The 25,274-nt window shown below is 43.7% G+C and overlaps 1 protein-coding gene across 15 annotated transcripts in view; it reads right to left on the bottom strand.

Moving 5' to 3' along the window:
• DCTN1-p150 (dynactin subunit 1) overlaps positions 1-24,021 on the bottom strand; it is a 398,222-nt gene extending 374,201 nt beyond the window's left edge. For 14 of the 15 annotated variants that reach the window (XM_069328823.1, XM_069328818.1, XM_069328814.1 and 11 more), the window contains exon 1: positions 23,938-24,014. The gene's annotated coding sequence lies outside the window, so the exon portion shown is untranslated. Of the gene's footprint in view, positions 1-23,937 lie in introns of all 15 variants that reach the window. The other variant, XM_069328813.1, reaches the window with a different exon arrangement.
• Between the last annotated feature and the right edge of the window lie 1,253 nt (positions 24,022-25,274).

Consider the following 25,274-nt stretch of genomic DNA (forward strand, 5'->3'; position numbering starts at 1 on the left):
CACTCCAGAACACCCCCAAAGCAACGGGGCACGGATTGGAGAAAGAAAAGAGCGAGAGGCAAAGACTCTCGAAAGAAGAAAGACTCGAAGAAGACTCGCCAGAAGAAATCGAAACAACGGATAGTGAGGGTGAACATGTGGGTGCCACGAGGGTGAGGATGCCTCACGAGGCTACTACTCAACACCACTCAACACCACCTCGCGCCCAAGCACGTTGTTCATCTATACCACTGCACGTTTATGATACGATTAACGAGTCTGAAACAAGCGAATCTTTCTCAGGCTTTAGTGATGAAGAGTCGGAGAATAGTTTTACCCCAGCTGCTAGTGCCAGTACAAGTTTCGCCGCATCAGCTGCCCGCCCAGCCGAGCGCCGCCGCATGGGACAATATGGCGACAATGAGGAACAAATTCCCTCATGTTCCACATCTTTTTCCTCATCTACCGTTCCTGCCTCTACTGTTACAATGCCTGCTTCAGCTCCTGGTCCCCGGATTCCTCGCCGTGGTGCAGCTAATGGCTCTCGGAAGGCAGCAGGTTTGTGTGGAGTGATGGGGAAGATTTTGTTCCACAAATTCCCGACTTTGATAACAGAGATGTGGGAATTACTGATCTTTTCCCTGATACTGGTGACGAAATGTGTGAAATGGACTTCTTTACTGCATATTTCGATGAGCCGCTAATGAAACACATTGTTCACGAAACGAACAGACTTGCGGCTGATCTCATCGAAGGTGAGGAAGTTTCAGAATTTTCGCGACTACAGCGTTGGAAAGAGACAACTGTCGATGAAATGTTATGTGTTTTTCGCAATTTGCATGTTGATGAAACATTGTGTGAAACACGTAATTTCAGATTATTGGAGCAAAGACAACTCTGTTCCAACACCATTGTTCGGGAAATATATGTCCCGAGACAGATTTCTGTTGATCCTACGGTGCATTCATTTTGCAAATAATGCTGACAAGACACAGGATGATAGGCTTTGGAGGGTGAGGCACGTGCTAAATGACCTGATTGGAAAGTTCCGAGATTACTACGTACCAGCTCAGAAGCTGGTTATTGATGAATCCCTGGTGCTTTTCAAAGGACGTGCTGCCTTCAAGCAGTATATTCCCTCAAAACGTCACCGATTTGGACTGAAATTCTTTGTGCTCTGTGACTGTGAATCAGGAATGGTGTTACACATGATACTTTATTCAGCCACAAATGTAGATATTCCTGCTAATGACGAACATGGCTTCTCAGGTAGTGTGGTGAAGTCACTGCTTGCACCATATCTGAACAAGGGCCACATATTGTACACAACTATTATACCAGTCCCTTGCTAACGAAATTCTTGCTGGATAATAAGACTGGAGTGTGTGGAACAGTAAAGCCAAAACAAAAGGAAATGCCTGTGTTTGATACTGCTATGCAAGTTGGGGATTGCGAGGTAAGAAAAAGTGGTGCAATGCTTTCAGTGCGGTGGAAAGACAGACGTGAAGTGAACATGTTGACCACCATTCACCCTGGTACAATGGTAGACAGTGGCAAGGTGAACAGAACAACAAAGCAAATAATATACAAGCCAGATTGTGTGATGGACTACAACATCAACATGCATTTAGTTGATAAATGTGACATGATGGTGGGTGCTGTAGAGTGTGTACGTAAAACAGTGAAGTGGACAAAGAAAATGATTTTTCACCTTATTGATGTAACAATGCTGAACAGTTACAATATGTTTCTTGTGAAGACAGGTAGAAAACCATATTTCCGTTCGTTCAGTTTTCAAGTTGTGAAACAGTTGCTAGGTAAATTTGGCAAGGACACACCTGGTATACAAAGATCCATTCGAGACCCAATACTGAAAACCATGCTCCTGCACCCAGGCTCGCTTACAGGGAGGCCTTTCTGATACATCAAATCAAGAAATTACCACCAACTGGAGCTCGTGCAGCAGGCCAGCGTCGGTATGTTGTGTGTTCCAGTACCAAATTGAGGCCACAGAAACGTAAATTGGTGTTGACATGGTGCGAAGCGTGTGCCGTCCCTCTGTGCCATATCGACTGTTTCGCACAGTATCACAGTCTCCTGGAGTACTAAATGTGTAATTCTTTGGTAATTAAATGTACATATCAAGTTTATTTTTGTGTTTATATTGAAAAAACCCCAAATACATTGAATATTTCCTGTAAATTATACCATTTTGGTGGGCATACTTGTGACACTAATATGTGAGCGCCTAGTGAGTTTATACCATTTTTATTATAATACAACGTCTATTGCTAATAATTGGAACAATACTAGCGAAACAAATTTGAGTAAAACGACCCAAGAATACTGTAAATAATTCCGCGAAAATAAATTCGCAGCAACTCGGGCCGCGTGAGCGGCCGTGAGTGACAGCTGGCTGACGCAGCACCCTTGTGCGCTCACGTTCTGTGACGTCATCGGCCAACTTCTCGGCTCAATTGTGTCATTGGTATGTATAATAGAATTTTTTTATTATTTTTCCCGTGCTCAGGAGACTCAAATTAACATGTTTAGAAGACGAAAAAAAATTTTTGAATTTTTTTTTCTTGCGCACAGGGGTGTAAATGTCCATATGACCCCTGAGCAGTGTAAGGGTTAACGTTGCACATAATAAAAGTATTCGAGAGAGTGATTAGGTGTCAGGTCACCAATTTCATGGAGACCAATGACCTTCATAACCAAGGCCAACATGGATTTTGAGCGGGAAGATCGTGCCTCTCACAGCTACTTGATCACTACGACAAAGTCACTGAGGCATTAGAAGAAAAACAGAATGCTGATGTGATATACACGGACTTCGCAAAGGCTTTCGATAAATGTGACCATGAAAGTACACAAAATGAAGTCAATGGGAATAACTGGTAAAGTAGGACGCTGGATACTCAGTTTTCTGTCCAACAGGACTCAGCGAGTAACAGTCAACCATATAAAATCTAGTCCAAGCGCAATTAAAAGCTCTTTACCTCAGGGTACAGTCCTTGCACCGCTGCTTTTCCTTATTCTCATATCAGATATAGACAAAAATACAAATCACAGCTTCGTATCATCCTTGGCAGATGACACAAAAATCAGTATGAAAATTACCTCGGCTGAAGACATTGAAAAACTTCAAGCTGATATTAATAAAGTTTTCAACTGGGCATCAGAAAATACCATGATGTTTAACAATGATAAATTCCAGGTACTCAGGTACGGTAAAAATGAGGATCTTAAACATAATACAGGGTACAAAACACAATCAAATTTGCCCATAGTAGGAAAACATCATGTAAAGGATTTGGGAATAATGATGTCTGATGGCCTAACTGTTTAGGGAGGATTAGCAAGCAAATATTGCGTCAGCCAGAAAAATGATCGGATGGATTACGAGAACTTTCAAATCCAGGGATCCCATTGCAATGGTTGGACTCTTCAAGTCACTTGTGTTGTCCCGTCTTGAGTACTGCTCAGTACTCACTTCCCCCTTCAGAGCAGGAGAGATTGTTGAAATAGAGGGAATACTAGTACAGAGAACATATACGGCACACATAGACGGAGAGCCGGTCGGCCGAGCAGACGGCATGCTGGACTTGTGATCCTGTGGTCCTGGGTTCGATCCTAGGCGCCGGCGAGAAACAATGGGCAGAGTTTCTTTCACCCTATGCCCCTGTTACCTAGCAGTAAAATAGGTACCTGGGTGTTAGCCACCTGTAACGGGCTGCTTCCTGGGGATGGAGGCCTGGTCGAGGACCGGGCCGCGGGAACACTAAAGCCCCGAAATCACCTCAAGATAACCTCAAGATAGACGTGATAAAGCATTTAAATAATTGGGATCGTCTCAAAGCCCTCCATATGAACTCACTAGAAAGAAGACGAGATATATATAAAATAATATACACGTGGAAGATACTGGAGGGCCAAGTACCTGGTTGATACCTGGTTGATACCTGGTTGATGGGGTTCTGGGAGTTCTTCTACTCCCCAAGCCCGGCCCGAGGCCAGGCTCGACTTGTGAGAGTTTGATCCACCAGGCTGTTGCTTGGAGCGGCCCGCAGGGCCACGTACCCACCACAGCCCGGCTGATCCGGAACTTCTCTTAGAAAATCGTCCAGTTTTCTCTTGAAGATGTCCACGGTTGTTCCGGCAATATTTTATTTTAAATTTAATTGTACCAAATCTACACAGTAAAATAACAACGTACTGGAGTGAACGATATGGAAGAAAATGCAGAATAGAACCAGTGAAGAGCAGGGGTGCCATAGGCACAATCAGAGAACACTGTATAAACATCAGAGGTCCACGGTTGTTCAACACCCTCCCAGCGAGCATAAGAAATATTGCCAGAACAACCGTGGACATCTTCAAGAGGAAACTAGATTGTTTCCTCCAAAGAGTGCCAGACCAACCGGCCTGTGGTGGGTATGTGGGCCTGCGGGCCGCTCCAAGCAACAGCCTAGTGGACCAATCTCGCACAAGTCAAGCCTGGCCTCGGGCCGGGCTTGGGGAGTAGAATAACTCCCAGAACCCCATCAACCAGGTATCAACCAGATGTTATAATGGAAGGGGACTCCCCTTCCAAACAGTAACACCTCTCCTTCTCTCCTCACCGTCTTCCATATGCCAACAAGAATCCTCAATAAAAGTAAGATAAACATACTGTCCTGTATTTTAGCTAGAAAAAAAGTTGTATTCGGTATAAAATCTATTTTTAACTTAATATTTTTGGGGGTGTGGAATGGATTAATTCAATTCCCATTATTTCTTATGGGAAAATTTGTTTCGACTTACGATTCGTCCCTGGGAACGGATTAAAATCTAAAGTTGAAGCCCGACTGTCTACAAATGTCACCCCTATTTTCAAAAAAGGCAGAAAGGGCTCAGCAGAAAACTACCGTCCAATCAGCTTGACATCACACATCTGCAAGCTCATGTTGAGAATCTTAACCCTTAAACTGCGCATGGCGTATATATACGCCCTGAGTAACATGTCCCATGGTGCGCATGGAGTATATATACGCCATAGGGTGCCAGGCCTGATTCAAATGGCCCGCGGATACACGTGGTTCACAGTAGCTTCCTCAGGGCTCTTGTAAACAGATGCCATTTTAAAAAAAAATCGTGGGCAATATTCTCAGGTGTGAGAGGCACAGTACTGTTGGAGCAACCAAGGCCGGCGCATGCAGCATGAGCGAACAGCATTGCTGTTCAGCTTGTGACCACAGCATCGCCGAAAAATGTCAAAATAAATATATAATTGTTATTATTTAGAGATGACAATATTACAGATGACCCATGACTGTGATATAAATAACCAGGGTTGTGATAATAGCAGGATTGTTGTAATAATTAGCGATGTGGGTGGAGTGATGCTGAGAGATGGAGGGAGACAGCATTGTTTACTGACTGTGTGGCTAGCTGTTATTGTTTGCATTCACCATACCAGGTCAGTGGTTCTCTATGGTGAACACAAATGTAGATACTTATATATAATGTGTGTATTAGTGTAATAACAGCAAAAGGATTATGCTGGGAGGAGCCATATGGGTGACGGAGGTGATGTCGTCTGCACGATTTGTCTAGCTGTTTAGAGGGTGGCCACTATGCTCTTTGGGTGCACTACAAGCTTAGGTGTACAGTTACGGTGCATAAAACATGTAGATATTTATATATAATATATGTATACAGGGTAATAACACTGCAATCAGTATTGTTGGGGTAGAAAGTTTAATGCGTGTGACCTTGAAAGAGTGAGGGAGCCGCCAGCCGCCATCTGTGTATAGCGACGACTCTTAGTGCCTGAACTAACTACAGTGGTACCTCGGAATGCAAGTGTCCCTGTATGCGAGTTTTTCGGAAGACAAGCAGGATTTACTCCAAAAATATGTCTCGGAAGGCGAGGGTTACCTCGGGACACGAGTTTGTTGATACGTGTACAGGCCGACTGGCGCGTGGTGGCATGGCGATCGCGCCTCAGTTTACCAGTGTCTCGTGTCCAGTGACTATCCCACCTGAATTCTTCACAAGGATTTACAGTTTTTTATCGGTTTTTTGGCCATTTGAGCATAAAAGTTGTCATTATATATCTTGCCATGGGTCTCAAGAAAGCCATTGGTAAGGTTCAACCTAAGAAAATAGCTGTGAGTAGAGGCAGTAGAGGATGTCCCTTCTTGATTAAGAAAATGTGTGAAGTATGGGAAGAACTGCAAAGTTTTGTTGAAAAAACTCACCCAGATAAAGCTGTAGCAGGCCGTTGCATTGACCTTTTAAATGATAATGTGATGTCTTACTACAGACAAGTGTTAAAATGTAGGGAAAAACAAGTGTCATTAGATAAATTCTTAGTAAAACAAGCAAGTCCTAGTGGTATGCAGGCAAAATGTGCCAGAGTGTGCACACCAGTGAAGACCTCACTGCCTGATGTGATAATGGAAGGGGACTCCCCTTCCAAACAGTAACTCCTCTCTTCCTCCCACCTCCTCACCATCTTCCATACGCCTACAGCATTCAACAGCAAGGTAAGTAATAACTTGAACATAGTTTTATAGGTTTATTTAGATGAATTAGGTATAAAAATTTAGTTTGATGTGGGGTTTTTGGGGTAGTCAGGAACGGATTAATTCATTTCCCTTTATTTCTTATGGGGAAATTAGCTTCGGAATGCGAGTTTTCGGAATACGAGGCGTCTCCAGGAACCAATTAAACTCTTAAACTGAGGTATGCCTGTATATCAGCTTAGCTGTACAGTTGTGGTGAACAAAATATATACATACTTATATATAACGTCTGTATATAGTGTAATAACACCACAAATGGTATTATTGGGGAAGAAAGTTTAGTGCGTGTGTTGAGGGAGTGGCAGCGAGTGGCTGGCTGGTGTGTGCCGGTAACTCTTTGTTGCTTTTCGACTCTCAATACCAACTTAGTGGTTAGTTATGGTGAACAAAACATGCAGATACTTATATATAACCTGTGTATAGAGTGTAATAGCAGCAAAACTATATGTTTATTGTTTTATAAACATAATAATTGAATCACTAATATGCACATCATACTTTTGAGTATAGCGATTATTCACCACTTTTATTATATAAATATATTACAATACACACTATTGAATAATATTACTGCAAAAAAACTAAGAAAAAATCAATCGGAGACATTGAAACAATTAGGTAATAATATCTTTGTGGCAACTCCCATCTGTAAGCGCGGGTGACGCTGACCGGGTCTGACGACCGCTCTGTCAACACCCACTTTTTGCCAGACTTCCTCGGTCAATTGCGCCCAAAATATGTCACCTACGATTTTTTTTTTTTTCCATGCTCAGGGGATACAAATTAACATGTTTAGAAGACGAAAATAAATTTTTGAATGTTTTTCTTGCGCACAGGGGTGTAAATGTCCCCAGGACCCCTGAGCAGTGTAAGGGTTAAGGGAGGGAATAATTCACCATCTTTCAGTGAACAATCTTGTAAAATTGACACATGGGTTTGTTAAAAAATAGATTCTGCCTTACAAACCTGCTGACATTTTTGGAAATGGTAACAGGCTACTCATAGGACTTCTAATGGATGCAGAATACATGGATTTTGCTAAGGCCTTTGGTAAAGTACCACATGAAAGACTGGCAAGAAAATTACAGGCACATGGAATAAATTGCAGAATATTAGAATGGATAAAACAATGGCTAAAAGAAAGAAAACAAAGTCGTGATAAATAGGAATGAATTTGACTGGAGAAATGTGGTAAATGGGGTGCCACAGGGATCCATTTTAGGGCCAACCTTTTAACATATGAAATAGATGAGAATCTTACAAACCACATTATCAAATTTGCAGATGACACAAAGATTTATGGTAAAGTGGGAAATGATAATGATATTGAAGCCTTACAAAGATGTCTACATGAACTGCACAAATGGTCAGAAGACTGGCAAATGCTTTCCGATACAGTATTGACGAATGTAAAACCCTGCATGCGGGGCATAGTAACCCATGCCACAGCTACCAAATTACTGTAATAACATTACTTTACAGCAGATTGATGAAGAAAAGGACCTTGGCATCAAAATCCACCACTCACTAAAAGCTGCACAACAGGTGGGTGTAGCAGTCAAAAAACCAGCGTTGAATGTAATGAAACGCCATTTTCTGGGTGAGTCCCGGAGGCTCCCCGGAGCTATCCCAGGCTGATATGCTAATGTCAGACTTTGGCATCAGTCATGTGTATGGAGTTCTTAGGCCTACCGGGGACCACGGCCAGAACCGGGCCCCCTCAGAGAGGCAAGGGGAGCAATGGCCTATAGAAGCCCCCGTGTGGTTGGAAGCATTCTATGTCTGCCATCGACCGGAACAGGCACCCAGAAAGGTAAGCGCCTCAAAACAAACCCCTATTCTGGTTAAAATTGCTACCAAAAACCGAACTAGTGGATAGAACTCCCCAACCGAAAACAAGCAAACTAGTGTGACGTCACACACCACCGCGCCGCTGTCTGCGCAGCTCCCCCCTCCCCGGGAGGGGGAAGGGGGAGCCCCAGACCCCCCGCGCCGGCTACCCACACCTCAGTTCTTGAGGCTGGATGTCAAAAACGCGAAAAACTGCTGACCGGAGGGAGGGAGGGATGCCGGGGAGCTTCCGGGACTCACCCAGAAAATGCCGTTTCATTACATTCAACGCTGGTTTTCTGGGGGGAGCCCCGTCGGCTCCCCGGAGCTAACTACCCACAGACAGAAAAAAGAGGGACTTACCCGGGAGGCGGTCGTTGCTCACTCCTCAACTCGAAGCCGAGACAACTGGCTGCAACCGCCGACCCAAAGCAACACAGGCCCGACGAAGGCCCAGGGACATTCACAAGGTAACGAGCAGCCAGGACCCTGTTCGACCGCCAAAATCCCTGCGCCCGAATATCAGACCAAGACATATTCCCAAAGACGGCAGCAAGAGCCGCGAACTTACGAACGTCATGGGCACGGGGATAGACCGCAGGCTGGCTGGACTTAATAACCCTTGCGGACGACCTGAGAGACCCGAACCCGCGAACAGGGAAGAAGGGAAACCGGATCAACCCACAGCGCGTCCCCGGACACAGAAGCTGTGGCGCGCAAATAACGGCGAAGCGCCGCAACCGGACACAAAACATGATGCACCCCCGGCCTGACCAACCAAGCATCAACCACCCATGGACCCCTCCGGAACGCAGCAGTCTCATTCTTCGCCAGAAAAGAAGGAGACGGCTGCAAACTAACAAAACAATCACCACGACCAAAAGAGCAGAAACCCCTGCGCCGGAGGAGAGCATGAAGCTCCCCTACCCGACCCCCAGAGGCCAAAGTCAACAAGAAAAGTGCCTTGGAAAAACAATCCTGGACCGAAGGGGCCACAACGAAACGAGGAGATGAAAGGAAAGCGAGCACTCTGTCCAAAGACCAGGACGGCTCAGGCGACGCATGAGCAGGCCGGAGGTGAAGCAATGCACGAGACAGCTTGCGAAACGGCGCAGACGTAACATCGATACCGAAAGCAAGCTGAAGCGGCTCCGCCAGCGCCGCACGATACGAAGCGACAGTGTTAGGCATAAGATGACGGTCCTGAAACAACCACGAGAGGAAGGACAAGACCACCCGAACAGACAAGGAACTAACACGACAAAGACGCAAAAAGAAACGGAAGGACCGCCAGGAAACTTCATACTGCTGCCGAGAAGAAGCCCTCAGGTGGGACACCAACAAGGAGGCCACCTGATCACCATAGAGATGATGATAAGACTCGAGTCAAAAAAACCATACACGAAGACTCGAGGAGAAGATCGAACCAGCCACGTGACGTACCGGCCCGATCTGCTGAAAAAGACGGAGCCGCGGGAAAACCCTCGGGTTCGGACACCGAGCAACCAGCGCCTGAAACCAAGGCTGGACCGGCCACCAAGGGGCCAGAAGGACAACCCTCCCCTGGTAAGTCTCTAAGCGAGTCAGGACCTGGAGCAACAGCCGAACCGGGGGAAAGAGGTACAGGAACCCCCACCTCGACCAGTCTAGCCGAAAGGCATTGAACCCGACGGCCTCGCGATCGGGAAAGGGCGCCGCATAAACGGGAAGACGCCGCGACCACGCCGACGCGAAGAGGTCCACTTCAGGGCGCCCGAACGTCTGGCAAAGCCAACGGAAGGACTCGTCGTCGACCGTCCACTCCGTGGAGAGGGGAACGAAGCGAGACAGGGCGTCGGCCAAGACGTTGGACACGCCCCGTACGTGAACCGCCAGGAGAGCCAAACCACAAGAACTCAGCAGACGAGTCACCCAAAGCGACCAACCCCAAAGAGACAAGGACCGCATCGAACCCCCGCAGTTCAGGCAATGAACCACCGGAGAGCAGTCCGAATGGAGCCGAATCGTCGATCCGCGGGCCACCCGAATCCTCCCCAGAGCAAACCACACTGCCGCGAACTCCCACACCGTGCTGTGAGCTCGACGGAAGGACGAATCCCAACGCCCCTGGCCAGCCTGGTGAGCACTGGTCACAAAACCCCAGCTGAGAGACGACGCATCCGTGTACACATCGAGCGAGGGCTCGGGTAGGCGCCAAGGCATTGAACCCCGAAAAACCCGAAGAGGAAGCCGGTGACGCAGCAACCGACGCAAGGCCCCCGGGGGTCGAACTCTGCGATCGCGAGACAGGCGGAAGGGGGAACCCCGAAGGAACCAGAACAGCCGTCGAAGCCAAACCCGACCCGGCGGGTAGACCACCATCGCGAAGTTCAGGCTCCCGCACAGCCCCTCGAGCAACTGCCGGGTGACCCGAGGGCCCTCCAGAAACAGACGAAGGCGGGACCGCAGCCGCAGGAGAGACTCCGGAGGGAGAGACAAGGAGGCGGTTCGAGAGTCCCAAACGAGACCCAGCCAAGTCCGAACCTGAAAGGGAACCAGATGGGACTTCCTCCAGTTCACCAAGAACCCGAACTCGGCGAGCTGGGAAAGAACCAAATCCCTGGCTAGCAAGCAAGCTGACTGGCTGGGAGCCCAAACCAGCCAGTCGTCGAGGTAGGCCAACACCCGAACACCTAGGAGACGCAACCGAGCCACCACAACCCGTGTAAGGCGCGTGAACACGCGAGGTGCCAGGTTCAACCCGAACGGGAGACAACGAAAGTGGTAACTCAGACGCCCCACAACAAAACCGAGCCAGTCCCTGAACTGCAGATGAATCAGGGACATGCCAATAAGCGTCCCGGAGGTCCAGGGACACCATCCAAGCTCCCGGCTCCAAGAGGAGCTGAACCTGAGACAGCGTAGTCATCCGAAAGGAGGGGCAATGAACCCAGGGGTTCAGACGGGACAAGTCCATAATGAACCGCAGGTCCGCGCAGTCCCGTTTCGGAACCGGAAACAGACGGGAAACCCATCTGAGGGACGACGTCGTTTCGACGACGCCCAAGCGTACCCACTCCAAGACGACTCGACAGAGCACAGGGGAAGAAACCTGCCCTGCCAGCCCCGACCCCCCCAAGGGGGGAGGGGCCACCCAACGCCACCGCAGGCCGCAAGACACGACCCGAAAGGCCCACGAATCGTGCGACCAGGCGCGGGCGAACAGTGCAAGCTGCCCCCCCATCGCCCCGTCAAGGGGGCAAACCGCGAAAGGGTCGGCGACCCTTACGAGACCCAGAACGAACAGAAGGGGAAGGACGAGGAGGTGCGGACTGAACCAGGATCGAAGCAACCCCCACCCCCAAGTCCGGGTCTCGAAAAGCAAAGCGGGGCAGCCCCGGGGCATCCGGGGGAGCAACCAACCGAGCGCGTTGCAACAGACGAAACCTAGACTGCAATGCACGCGCCGGCTGTACCCGAATACAGCAACACTCACAGGACTCAGGGTCGAAAGTATCACCGACCCAACAGGCAGCGTGGCAGAGGCAAAAACAATGAGGGTCACCCTGAGACAAGGAAACCGAGCAACCCTCAAACTCGCACACAGCGAGTGGGGACTCCGGGGTCACATCCATCGGACCCATGCGCCCCCTAGGGAATTCCCAGGGTCCTGAGCGTTTACTTTAAGAGGACTCGCGCTCAGGTAGTCCCAGGCAGGGTGCTGCAAACCGGCACCCAAAACTACCAAGCAAACTTCTAAAGCTGAACCCCAGGGACGTGTACACTCACGGGGACCTAGCAGGGGGCGCCACCGAGGAGAACAGTGGAAGGGCAAAAACAAATTTAAGAAAATGACAGAACCCCCCACCAGGCAAAAAGAAAAAGAAAAAGAAAACCCCGCAAGAGGACAGCGAACCCCAAGGAACAGAGCCGGCCGCGATGTCGGGAAATACAAGCTGAGCAGCACCCTGCGCCCCCTACCAGTGCAAACTGCCTCTTACCTGCCGGTAACAAGGGAGAACAGAACACCCAAGAGCCCAACAGGCGGCCGAAAAACCGAAAGGTAAAACGGACCAGCAGAGGCAGACCCCGAGGAGCCTGTGGAAGGTGGCCCCAAGCCCCAAGGGCAGTACTTACAGGGCACCTAGGGAAGGCAGCCCTAGGCGCATGCAGCCCGAGTACTGAAGATAACTCCTGGCTCTCGCACCCACAAAACCAACACCACACGCAAAGCACAGTGCAGTAGCGACACCAGAGCCAGAGCACACGACCATCGCCTATAGCATCAGCCTCAAGAACTGAGGTGTGGGTAGCCGGCGCGGGGGGTCTGGGGCTCCCCCTTCCCCCTCCCGGGGAGGGGGAAGCTGTGCAGACAGCGGCGCGGTGGTGTGTGACGTCACACTAGTTTGCTTGTTTTCGGTTGGGGAGTTCTATCCACTAGTTCGGTTTTTGGTAGCAATTTTAACCAGAATAGGGGTTTGTTTTGAGGCGCTTACCTTTCTGGGTGCCTGTTCCGGTCGATGGCAGACACAGAATGCTTCCAACCACACGGGGGCTTCTATAGGCCATTGCTCCCCTTGCCTCTCTGAGGGGGCCCGGTTCTGGCCGTGGTCCCCGGTAGGCCTAAGAACTCCATACACATGACTGATGCCAAAGTCTGACATTAGCATATCAGCCTGGGATAGCTCCGGGGAGCCAACGGGGCTTCCCCCAGAAAAGCTAATCAAACCCTTTGAATAATCACTTGTACCTTTGACTTTAACCCTTAGACCGCGCAATACATACATATATGTTTTGACATAAAATAATTTAACCTAAGTTTTTAAAACGTGCACAAACACTTTCCATTTTTTTTTTTTTGCATAATCAACTATGCAAATGCTCCAACTTTGTCTAAATGATCACAGCATAACTTGAAAAACAAGAGAATCAAAATTAATTTTAAAATTGAATATTGAAAATTTCAGATTTCAATTCAGAATAAAAAATATGAACTATCACCAATTGTTCATTTAGTGTTGTTATTCTCTCAGTAGCGCATATGATCTTCATTTTCATCAAATTAGAATAAAGTGGCACCTCGACTTATGATTGCCCCGACTTACAATAATTTAGAGTTATGATGTAAATTTGATCGAAAAATGCGGCTCAACATACAATGGTGTCATCGACTAACAATATTTGTTGGTACCCGTTCGAGTTGACAGAGCGCATGGTTCTTAGGTCACGCGGGCCGACCTGCCTCGGATTACTACAGCTGCCCGCTTGGTGATGATCACGCCAATAGGAAATTTCGTTTTCGTGGTGATTTTTTGCTTTTTGAACATAAAAGTAATTATTATATATCATACCCTGGGTCCCAAAAAGTCAGTGGTAAGGTTCAACATACGAAAACCCATGTAAGGATGACCATAAAGCAAAAACAAGAAATCATTCGTAAATGTGAAGATGTTACCTGGTTGATGGGGTTCTGGGAGTTCTTCTACTCCCCAAGCCCGGCCCGAGGCCAGGCTTGACTTGTGAGAGTTTGGTCCACTAGGATGTTTGCAGTGGCCCGCAGCCCCACATACCCACCACAGCCCGGTTGGTCCGGCACTCCTTCTAAGAAACTATCTAGTTTCCTCTTAAAGATGTCCACAGTTGTTCCGGCAATATTTCTTATGCTCGCTGGGAGTATGTTGAACAACCATGGACCTCTGATGTTTATACAGTTCTCTCTAATTGTGCCTATGGCACCCCTGCTCTTCACTGGTTCTATTCTGCATTTTCTTCCATATCGTTCACTCCAGTATGTTATTATTTTACTGTGCAGATTTGGGACCTGGCCCTCCAGTATTTTCCATGTGTATATTATTTTATATCTCCCCGTCGTCTTTCTAACGAGTACATTCTGAGAGCTTTGAGATGATCCCAGTAATTTAGATGCTTTATCTCGTTTATATATCCCGTGTATGTCCTCTGTACTCCCTCTATTTCAGCAATCTCTCCTGCTCTGAATGGGGGAAGCGAGTACTGAGCAGTACTCAAGACGGGACAGCACAAGTGATTTGAAGAGTACAACCATTGTGATGGGATCCCTGGATTTGAAAGTTCTCGTAATCCAACCTATCATTTTCCTGGCTGCCGCAATATTTGCTTGGCTATGCTCTCTAAAATTTAGGTCGTCAGACATCATTATTCCCAAATCCTTTACATGTTGCTTTCCTACTATGGGCAAATTTGATTGCGTTTTGTACCCTGTATTATGTTTAAGGTTCTTATTTTTACCGTATCTGAGTACCTGGAATTTATCGCTGTTAAACATCATGTTATTTTCTGCTGCCCAGTCGAAATCTTTATTAATATCTGCTTGTAGTTTTTCAATATCTTCAGCAGAAGGTAATTTTCATGCTGATCATTGTGTCATCTGCAAAGGATGATTCGAAGCTGTGCCTTGTATTTGAGTCTATATCTGATATGAGAATAATGAAAAGGAGTGGTGCAAAGACTGTACCTTGAGGTACTGAGCTTTTAACTGCACTTGGACTCAATTTTATATGGTTGACTGTTACTCTTTGTGTTCTGTTCGACAGAAAACTGAGTATCCAGTGTCCTACTTTACCAGTTATTCCCATTGACCTCATTTTGTGTGCTATCACTCCATGGTCACACTTATCGAATGCCATTGCGAAATCCGTGTATACCACATCTGCATTCTGTTTTTCTTCTAATGCCTCAGTGATTTTGTCATAATGGTCAAGTAGCAGTGAGAGGCATGATCTTCCTGATCTAAATCCATGTTGGCCTGGATTGTGGAGGTCATTAGTCTCTATGAAACTAGTAACCTGACTCCTGATCACTCTCTCAAATACTTTTATTATGTGAGACATTAGTGCAAATGGTCTATAATTCTTTGCCAATGCTTTGCTACCTCCCTTGTGTAGAGGGGCTATGCCTGCTGCTTTAAGCGCATCTGGTATCTCCCGTGTCCAAGCTCTTCCTCCACACTATACTGAGTGCCTTTGCTACCGGCACTTTGCATTTCTTTATAAATATTGAATTCCACGAGTCTGGACCCGGGGCTGAATGCATGGGCACATTGTCAATTTCTCTTTCAAAATCTGCCACGCTCGTGTTGATATCAGTTATATTTATAGGGGTTTGGATATCACCCATAAAGAAGTTGTCCGGATCCTCCACTTTCATGCTGTGTATCAGGGTGCTAAACATTTCCTCATACTGCTTTTTTAGGATTTCACTAATTTCTTTGTCATCCTCGGTATATGAACCTTCACTAGTATGAAAAGGTCCAATACTGGCAGTGGTTTTTGCTTTTGATTTAGCATATGTGAAGAAATATTTTGGGTTTTTCTTTATTTCTTGAATTGCTTTCTGTTCTAGTTGCCTTTCTTTAATATGCTATGAATGCTTCAGTCTCTGTTCGATTTCTTCAATCTCCCTCTTTAAATTATTTCTTCTTTTGTAGTGTCGTCTGCATTTATCTTTCTACGTTGGACCTCTTTCTGGCTTTCCTCAAAGGAACATGTTTCAGACAGACTTCATAGGCTTCAGAAGTCAGTTTTTCTATTCCTCGTGTAGAATTTTTATTACTTAGAACATTTTCCCATTGAATGTTTGTTAGTTCCCTGTTTATTTTCTCCCAGTCTATCCTTTTATTATTAAAATTGAATTTATTGAATAGCCCTTCCCGCTTGTTGTTTCTCTTGGGCCTACTACCATTATTGATGTTAGTTTGCACTTCAATGAGCTTGTGGTCCGAGTACGTAGTGTCTGAGACAGTAATGTCTCTGATTAGCTCATCATTGTTCGTGAATATGAGGTCAGCATTTTTTTTTTTTTTTTTTTTTTTTTTTTTTTTTTTTTTTTTTTTTTTTTTGAGATATATACAAGAGTTGTTACATTCTTGTACAGCCACTAGTACACGTAGCGTTTCGGGCAAGTCCCTGGAATACGACCCCCATGAAGAATCGTTTTTACAGCCAAGTACCCATTTTACTGTTGAGTTAAACAGAGGCTACAGTTAAGGATTTGCGCCCAGTAAATCCTCTCCGGCCAGGATACGAACCCATGACAAAGCGCTCGCGGAACGCCAGGCGAGTGTCTTACCACTAAACCACGGAAACTGAAAGACTGACTCTCGTTCCTAGTTGGTTCTGTAATCTGCTGACTGAGCGAGAATTTGTCACAGAATCGCAGTAGTTCTCTGACCTGTGATTGGTTATTTCCAGGTTGATTTCCTGCTATAATGTTATTGTTTACTACTCTCCATTGTAAACTGGGTAGATTGAAGTCTCCACGGAAGATAATATCTGGTACTGGGTTTGCTAGGTTATCAAGGATATTCTCTATTTTGTGGATCTGTTCAGTGAATTCCTCAACTGTTGCATCTGGCGGTTTGTATATTAGAATAATAATTATATTTATATTCTCTACCTTGATTCCAAGTACCTTTACCACCTCATTTGTTGAGTTCAAAGGCTCTGTGTATGCCAGCTCCTCTTTAATATACAGACCTACTCCTCCACTTGACCTAATTACTCTGTCACATCTAAACAGATTATAATTTGGGATCCAGATTTCACTATTCATGTGGTCTTTTGTGTGGGTTTCTGTAAATGCACCAAATATTGAGTTCGATTATATTAGAAGACCATTTATGAACTTAACTTTATTTCTTGACTTTGATTTTAGACCTTGTATGTATGCAAATATGAATGATTTTCCAGATTGTGTCACTTCTTGTGGGCTTTGGTAGTTCTCCCCCCTCTCCACCCATGTCCAGGGTGTGTTTTTTGGTAGTGATTCATCCAGTTCCGGTAGTAGTGCGGTTGTTGTGTGGTGTAGTACTTGTGTGCTTGTTGATGACTTGTATTCCAGTCTTGTGGGTATCTCCCTTCCCCTCTGTAATCCTGTAGTGGTTCCATCTGACTGTTCCTCTCTCTTATATGTTCTAATCTGTTTCTGCCTTCCTCTAAAAACTTTCCAGTAGTATCATATTGATCTTCCCGTCTATAACGCTGTGTACCTCTCACGTGGAATTCCAGACACCGGAGATTGTAACATTTTTTGTCCCTAATTGAGAATTTACATAGTTTAGGGTGGAAGTATCTACACCCCTAGTATTTATACGGAGCCGGTCAGCCGAGCGGACAGCACACTGGACTTGTGATCCTGTGGTCCCGGGTTCGATCCCGGGTGCCGGCGAGAAACAATGGGCAGAGTTTCTTTCACCCTATGCCCCTGTTACCTAGCAGTAAAATAGGTACCTGGGTGTTAGTCAGCTGTCACGGGCTGCTTTCTGGGGGTGGAGGCCTGGTCGAGGACCAGGCCGCGAGGACACTAAAGCCCCGAAATCATCTCAAGTTAACTTCAAGAGATAACCCCGTTCCAAAATGGCATGTACCCCTCATCAACATGTTCCTGCATTTTTGAGGATGCAGAAAAGTGCATTTTACACCTAATTTCCTATATTTGCATATTCCTCGTGCATAGAATTTGCAAATATTTTCAGTTTTTCCTGTTTTCAGGATATTTATACTCGTGCCTGTCTTGGCCGCCTCTTTAATGGAGCCATCTTCGTTGTTCGTCCCAATTCTTTCGTTTATGCACTCATTCCCACTGTTGCTCTCATCGTTTATATTACCTGGCTCTGCAATATTGCTGTTGTTTTGTATCACAATACCCTCATCCTCCACACTACTACTGTGGTTCTCTAAAGTACTTGTTCCTGAATTTTGGTCGTTATCCAGTGTTGTTTTTTCACGGTCCACATACATCGCTGGTAGCTTTTTTGTGAATGTTAATCTGTGTGACTCGGGTATGGCATTTATCAGTTGGGTTATGTTTTCCCATATTAACCTGTCTTTTTTGCAAACCCAGTATAATCCTTGGCTGTTTGTGCATGCTGTAGATAATTTTGTAAATAATTCTGCACAGTTCAGGTGGAATATTGCGTTACAGATGCAACACTTGACGCCTACAATACGTGTTCCAAATAGTACCATCTTCCAAATGGTACAAAACACTCGCCACACACCTCCATTGTCTGATGTATCGTATTTGCTGCAATGTATGTATTCCTTGTTGACTTCAGTAATTTTACTATTTATAGCATTATACGTATATATTTATAATATTATATGAATACCGTACATTTGTAATATTATATATGTTACACTGTTCAAACTTTATGGCAGGTACTTAGCGTAGGGTAGCGAAGATGGTCCCCGTGCGGTACAGTTGACCCTTTGTTGTCCTAGGATGATGCCACCAGTTTCCAGTTACTCGATTTATAACATATATTATGTGCTTGTATTATTACAAGGAATTTTCTGCCTAATTTCCATCTTGCAGTGATATTCACTCACTCTATTACTAATTTACTAATTCCTAGATCCACATTTCCATATTACACTATGTATATAACACTATATATATATATATGTCCGTATATTATCACTGAGGGACGTGCTCTGGGATAGGCCTCATGGCTTGTGTAAACACACAAGGTGTGCGGGTTGTTGAACTAGCTAGACAGTACAACAAATCTCAGTCAACGATATCCACCATATTGGCTAAGAAAAAGGACATTATGAGTGCTAAAGTGGCAAAAGGCGTATCAATAATCACGCAAAATAGAACACAAACACTCGAGGATGTTTAACAGTTGTTATTAATTTGGATACACAGCAAGGATAGTGTTTCAGAGGCTATCATTTGTGAAAGGCAAGAAAATTGCATGAAGATCTTTTAAAGAAAACCCCTGGAACGAGTGATGCAGAAGCGAAAGAGTTTAAGGCGAGCAGGGGATGGTTTGAGAAATTTAGAAAAACAAGTGGCATTCATAGTGTTGTGAGGCATGGAGAGGCTGCCAGCTCAGACAAACCAGCGGCTGAAAGATTCATTGGTGAATTTAAAGATTTTGTGCAGATTGAGGCATACCTACCACAACAAGTGTTTAATTGTGATGAGACAGGGCTATTCTGGAAAAGATTGCCGAAGAAAACATACATTACCAAGGAGGAGAAGTCATTGCCCGGACACAAGCCTATGAAAGATCGGTTTACTCTTGTGTTGTGTGGTAATGTGAGTGGCGATTTGAAAATTAAACCCTTGCTTGCTCCGAAAATCCAAGGGTTTCCAAAAATTATAATGTGCAGAAACACAAAATGTGTGTGTGATGTAGAAAGACTAGGCAATTTTTTACGTAGTGGGTGAATGAGGTGGTGTGCCCGGCCATCAAAAAATATTTGCAGGAGAACAGTTTGCCACTCAAGGCCCTGCTTCTCCTCGACAATGCTCCTGCCCATCCTCCAGGCTTGGAGGATTCATTGATGGAGGAATTTAGTTTTGTTACAATAAAGTTCCTTCCTCCCAACACCACTCCTCTACTTCAGGCTATGGACCAGAAAATCATTGCTAATTTTAAGAAACTTTATGAAAGGGCACTTTTCTGGAGATGTGTCGAAGTGACGGATGCCACACAACTCGCCCTCAAAGAGTTCTGGAAAAAACATTTTAACATTTGTAGAGCTTTAAAACGCGTTGACAAAGCCTGGCAAGAAGTGACTTGATCTCTTAAGTCAAGAGATCATGATCTCTTAAGAACCATGATCTCTGGCTAGAGAAAATTGTGGCCTGAATGTGCTGCAGAATGACACTTTGAGGGGTTTGAGCCTGAACCTGAAGTGCCTCTTGTTGAGGAAATTGTTTCTCTGGGTCGGGAATTGGGTTTGGAGTTGGATGGTGCTGATGTGGAGGAGTTGGTGGAAGAACACAACGAAGAACTGATCACCGAAAAACTCCAAGCCCTTCAAAAGGAGCAGCAAGAAGAAGCAGCTGAGGAAATTTCTTTAGGGGAGGATGTGCCAATACAGAATGTCCCTTCCTCAACAATTAAGAAAATGTGTGCAGCATGGGAAGAACTGCAAACTTTTGCTGAAACGACTCGCCCAAATCAAGCTGCAGTAGGCCGTTGCCTTAACCTATTCAGTGACACTGTAATGCATCACTAAAGACAAATGTTAAAACGAAGGGAAAAACAAGTCTCTTGACATTTTTAATGAGACAAAGAAGCAGTGAACCACAACCAGGTCCTAGTGGTATGCAGGCATAGGAGAGAGAGCACCCCAGAGAAAACATCACTGCCTGATGTGATAATGGAAGGGGACTACCCTTCCAAACAGTAACACCTCTCATCCTCCCCCCTCATCACCATCTTCCATATGTCATCAAGAGTCCTCCATAAAGGTAAGATAAACACATGTACTCTACTGTAGTTAGAAAAAAACTTTGTATTCAGTATAAAATGTATTTGTAAGTTAATATTTTGGAGGGTGGAGAACGGATTACAGTACTTCAATTCCCTTTATTTCTTATGGGAAAAATGACTTCGACTTACGATATTTCAACTTACGATCCGTTTCTGGAAACGAATTACCATTGTTAGTCGAGGCCCCACTGTATAGGTTTTCAGTATAGTTTACTGTAAAATAAATCGTCAATAGGGCATTTGAAATATGCAGCAAATTTAGACCAAAAAAATTATAACTCCAAATGTATAAAGTTTATGAAAAATCCATTCCGACAGGATTGTAGAACAGACAGCTGAGCACACAATATGTCAAAATAGTGAGAATCAGTAAAAAACTGGAATTTTAGAAGCCACTCAAAGTTGAAACTCTAGTTTCAGAGATAATTAAAGTTGAAGTTATCAACAATGAATACAGGTAGTTTTAATTCGTGATTTTAATTGTATGTTTTAATAAACATTGTTTGGCATTCGTACTCAAATATGTGAAACTTGTAGGTCAATATGTCACGAAATGAAGTCAAGAAAAAAATAACCCTAAAAAAACACAGAATACAGTATAGGGATAATTATAATAATTATAATGATTTAGGGGATATATTTAACAGTGTCGCTTGCTTTGGACACCGATCACGTCCATTTTTTTTCTCTTGAGTCCTAGCTACGAACAGGACTCACGTCCACTACAAAAATATTTGTATAAAATTCATTTTTTATCTGATCGACCTCGGGATAGTTTCAAAATAAGCACCTTTAAAATGCGCACAATTTGATACCAAAATGAAAGATGTAAAACAAAACTTGATGTCAGAACACTTGAAAAATTATAAATACGTTTTTGGATCTAAATTTTAAATTTTAAAATAATTGTTAAAATTTTATTTATTGTGCTATTATTATGGGACTAGTTTTAAAATGCGCGCCTTTATATTGCGAACAATTTGATACCAAAACGAGCGATGTAACATGAAAATTTATGTCAGAACACTGGAAAGATATAAATAATTTTGATGATGAGCGTCCAAAATTAAAATATGTTAAAATTCCAGTTATTGCTCTATTATTATGAGACAAGTATTAATTAAAATGCGCGCCTTTATATTGCGAACAATGTGATACCAAAACGAACGATGTAACATGAAAATTGATGTTATCAAACTGAACGAGTATATACATTAGGTTGTGGTGTGCAAATTGGTGCTCGTTCATGGGTAATTTTAGGCTTGCTGTGGGGAGTCTCGCCAGGCTTTTGGACATTATATACATATACATCTGCAGGGAATTTAATTGCGAACACAGTGATACTAAAACGAACGATGTAGCACGAGAATTAAGGTGAGAAAACTGAAACGAGTATACACATTTAGGCGTCGCCGCACGTTCGCCCACACCGTTACCCCCGTGATGTCAAAGTCTGTGGCGCTCACGTGGTATGGGCGATAGTGTTAAGGTATACTTTATATAAGTGAAAAAGCCCTAATATGGTCCCTAATCATCAAAACAACCTAAAGTGACAAAGAAAATAGTTTGAAATCATTGAAAAACATCAGTCAAAAAAATTAAGTCCCAAGTTTTGCAAGTTGTGACTGATTTATTTGTTGACCAGATCACACACTAGAAAGTGAAGGGACGACGACATTTTGGTCCATCCTGGACCATTCTCAAGTCGATTGTAAATGGTTCAGGACGGATCAAAACGTCGTCGTCCCTTCACTTTCTAGTGTGTGGTCTGGTCAACATTTTTCAGCCACGCTATTGTGACTCATTGTTTACACTGATTTATTTGTTGACCAATTTCATTCTATCATCACATAGTTAGGGAAACATATGCACTCTCCAGGATATAAAGGTTACAACAAAATCAGATAAAAAACAAAGGAGAAAAAAGCTAAAATCTTAAAAAAAAAATTCCCCTAAAAAAATATTTTTGGCACATTGATGAAAGTATCATATAACATTGGACAATGTATTTATATGATATATAACAAAATAGAGCATATTAACATAGTTATTCATTATTATTTGTGTTATTATGTATCTCAGCAATGATATAAAGGCATCAACAGCATATCCACTTTGTGGACACTGCTTACTACTATTCTTCTTTGAGCATTGGACAGGTGCTTGCATCTCTTTATTGCTGCATAATCCTTCAGTTCCAGTTATTAGGAGCTGTTCTCCTTATCAACAAAACGTTCTTATTTTTTTTTAAATTTGTCTAAAATCAATCTCTGAACATATTTTGATGAAAGTTTCACGATACTGAAGCCAAAACGTTGGTGATTTGTTTAACATTTTTAAGTTATTTTTACATAATTCAAAAAAATTTTGCTACCAGGGCCCCCAATATGCGCAGTAATATGCGCATTCTAAGGGCTGATGATAAGAAGGTAGTGATCTAATTGTATAAATCTTTGGTGCACTCCAATTTGGATTACTGTATCCAAGCATAGAGACCACATCTTCAGAAGGAGATAGCTGCTGCTGAGAAAGTACAACACCAGGCAACAAAAATCCTTCCAGAGCTAAGTCAACTCATGTATGAGGAACAGTTGAGGGCCACAGGGCTAACAACACTGCAAACCAGGCACGACAGGGCAGATCTCATTGAAACTTTTAAAACAATGAACAATTTGGAGGATGTTGATCCGGACAATTTCCTTAAAAGATCAGATGTGACACGAACAAGGAGCAATGGGTTCAAGCTCAGCAAGCCACAATGTAGACCTGAGAACAGGAGATGTTTTTTTCACCCAGAGGGTTGTAAACCCATGGAACCGCCTACCTGCCAAAGCCACAAACGCCAAAACTATTACATTTTAAAAGCATAACTGGAAAAGATCAAGGCAAATAGGGGAACCTTTGACAAGCCACCACCTTCCTGTCCTCGTCGAGGTAACTAGTATTAGTGGCCCCTCAGATAAATTCAGATAAAATTCTACCTTATCAACATACCAAAGTACCTAGAATTTATCACTGTCAATCATCATGTTCTTTTCCATTGCCCAATTGGAGACTTTATTGATATGGTCTTATGGTTTACACTAACGACTCGTGACTGCAGTAACAATAACTAAACACAGCTAACGAACGGCCCAGACCTCAGGATCAGCAACAAAAAGACAACACCCATGTCAAATAATCTTGCATTTTAAACAATTTCTACTCAATACCACATCACCTCAAAACTCAAACAAGTCCTTTTTCACTTTACTTTATTTCACACGTGCTGAAAGCCAATCCCAAGGGCGGAATTGATATAATCACCTAAAAATAAGGTAAATCGATGCAGAGGTATGAATCAGCAGGAGAGGAGTGATCGCTTACACCCGAGGACGCCCCGCTATGCTCACTATAGAAAACGGTAACGTTATAATTTTAAATATATTAATAATAATAACAATAGTAATAATATTTTATTTAGGAAAAGTACATAAATAGATGCAGAGTTACAAACATGTTTTGTAACATGTTAGCTCCATGTTTTCTTAATGTTGCCCTTAATTTGGGTAAATTTATTTTCGTAGTATTTTATTTTGGTTCTTCTAATTATTTTAGACAGCATTGATGAGTAAATTTTTGAAAATTCTTTCGAAATGATTCCTAACCTATACTTCTTCTCAAGGTCATGTTTTTTATTAATAGATTTAAGTATACTCTTTGTAAGCCATGGAGTGTTTTACCTTTTATTTGTAACTTGTTTCATTAGCATTGGACAGTGGGAGTTTTAAAGATTCAGAGTTTTCTGAAGAAATGTTTGTACTGCTAGGTTGATGTTCACTATGTCACCTAATTCAGCCTCCCAGTTGATGTGAGCAGCAGCAGCAATAAAGTTGCTCATAGAAGTTTCATTGTGCAGCCTAAAGCTTATCTTCCTTGTATCTAGAGGTGGTTTATTAATGTTGGTTAGGAGAAATCAGGGGTAATGGTCTGTGGTCCTATCAATGATTATCCCTGAAGATTGATTGATTGATAAAGATTAAGCCACCCTAGAGGTGGTTTTTTGACCAGGAGAGTAGCTGTGTTGATAAATAAATAATAAATAAATAAATAAATAAATAAATAAATGTTTATTCAGGTAAAGTACATTCATACAAGAGGTTTTACAAAAATTGATATATTTATAGATAGAGCTAGTACATACAATGCCTAAAGCCACTATTACGCAAAGCTTTTCGGGCAGGAAAAAACATTAAAGACTAAAAATTAATATACTAATTGAGATTAAAGTATAGAGTATGGCTTCAGGGTGGCCACTGTAAGATTCAGGGACACTTAAAGCTCTTCTAAGGTCGTTGGTTGCTTCACATTCCAGAAGATTGTGAAGTTATGACTTTTCTGTGACAGTTTGGCAGATGATGCACTCTCTATCGGGGTTCACCAATCTCCCAGTTGCATCTGTAATTTAGACGTAGTCTATATAACCTAACTGCTATTTCCCTGTGGATTCCTTTTGGGATATTTAACCTTTAGAATTTGGTTGCCTAAAGATACGATATTGCAGAGGGCGAATTCCCTTCAGCTACTCTCTGGTGTAGATAAGCTTTGTTGAGGTGTGAGAGTTTTTTGGTGATGATGTTTTTTTATGTTCTCTAGGCTGGGTT

The sequence above is a fragment of the Procambarus clarkii genome, chromosome 22 (genome assembly GCF_040958095.1).
Source record: "Procambarus clarkii isolate CNS0578487 chromosome 22, FALCON_Pclarkii_2.0, whole genome shotgun sequence".
NCBI classification, from domain to species: domain Eukaryota; kingdom Metazoa; phylum Arthropoda; class Malacostraca; order Decapoda; family Cambaridae; genus Procambarus; species Procambarus clarkii.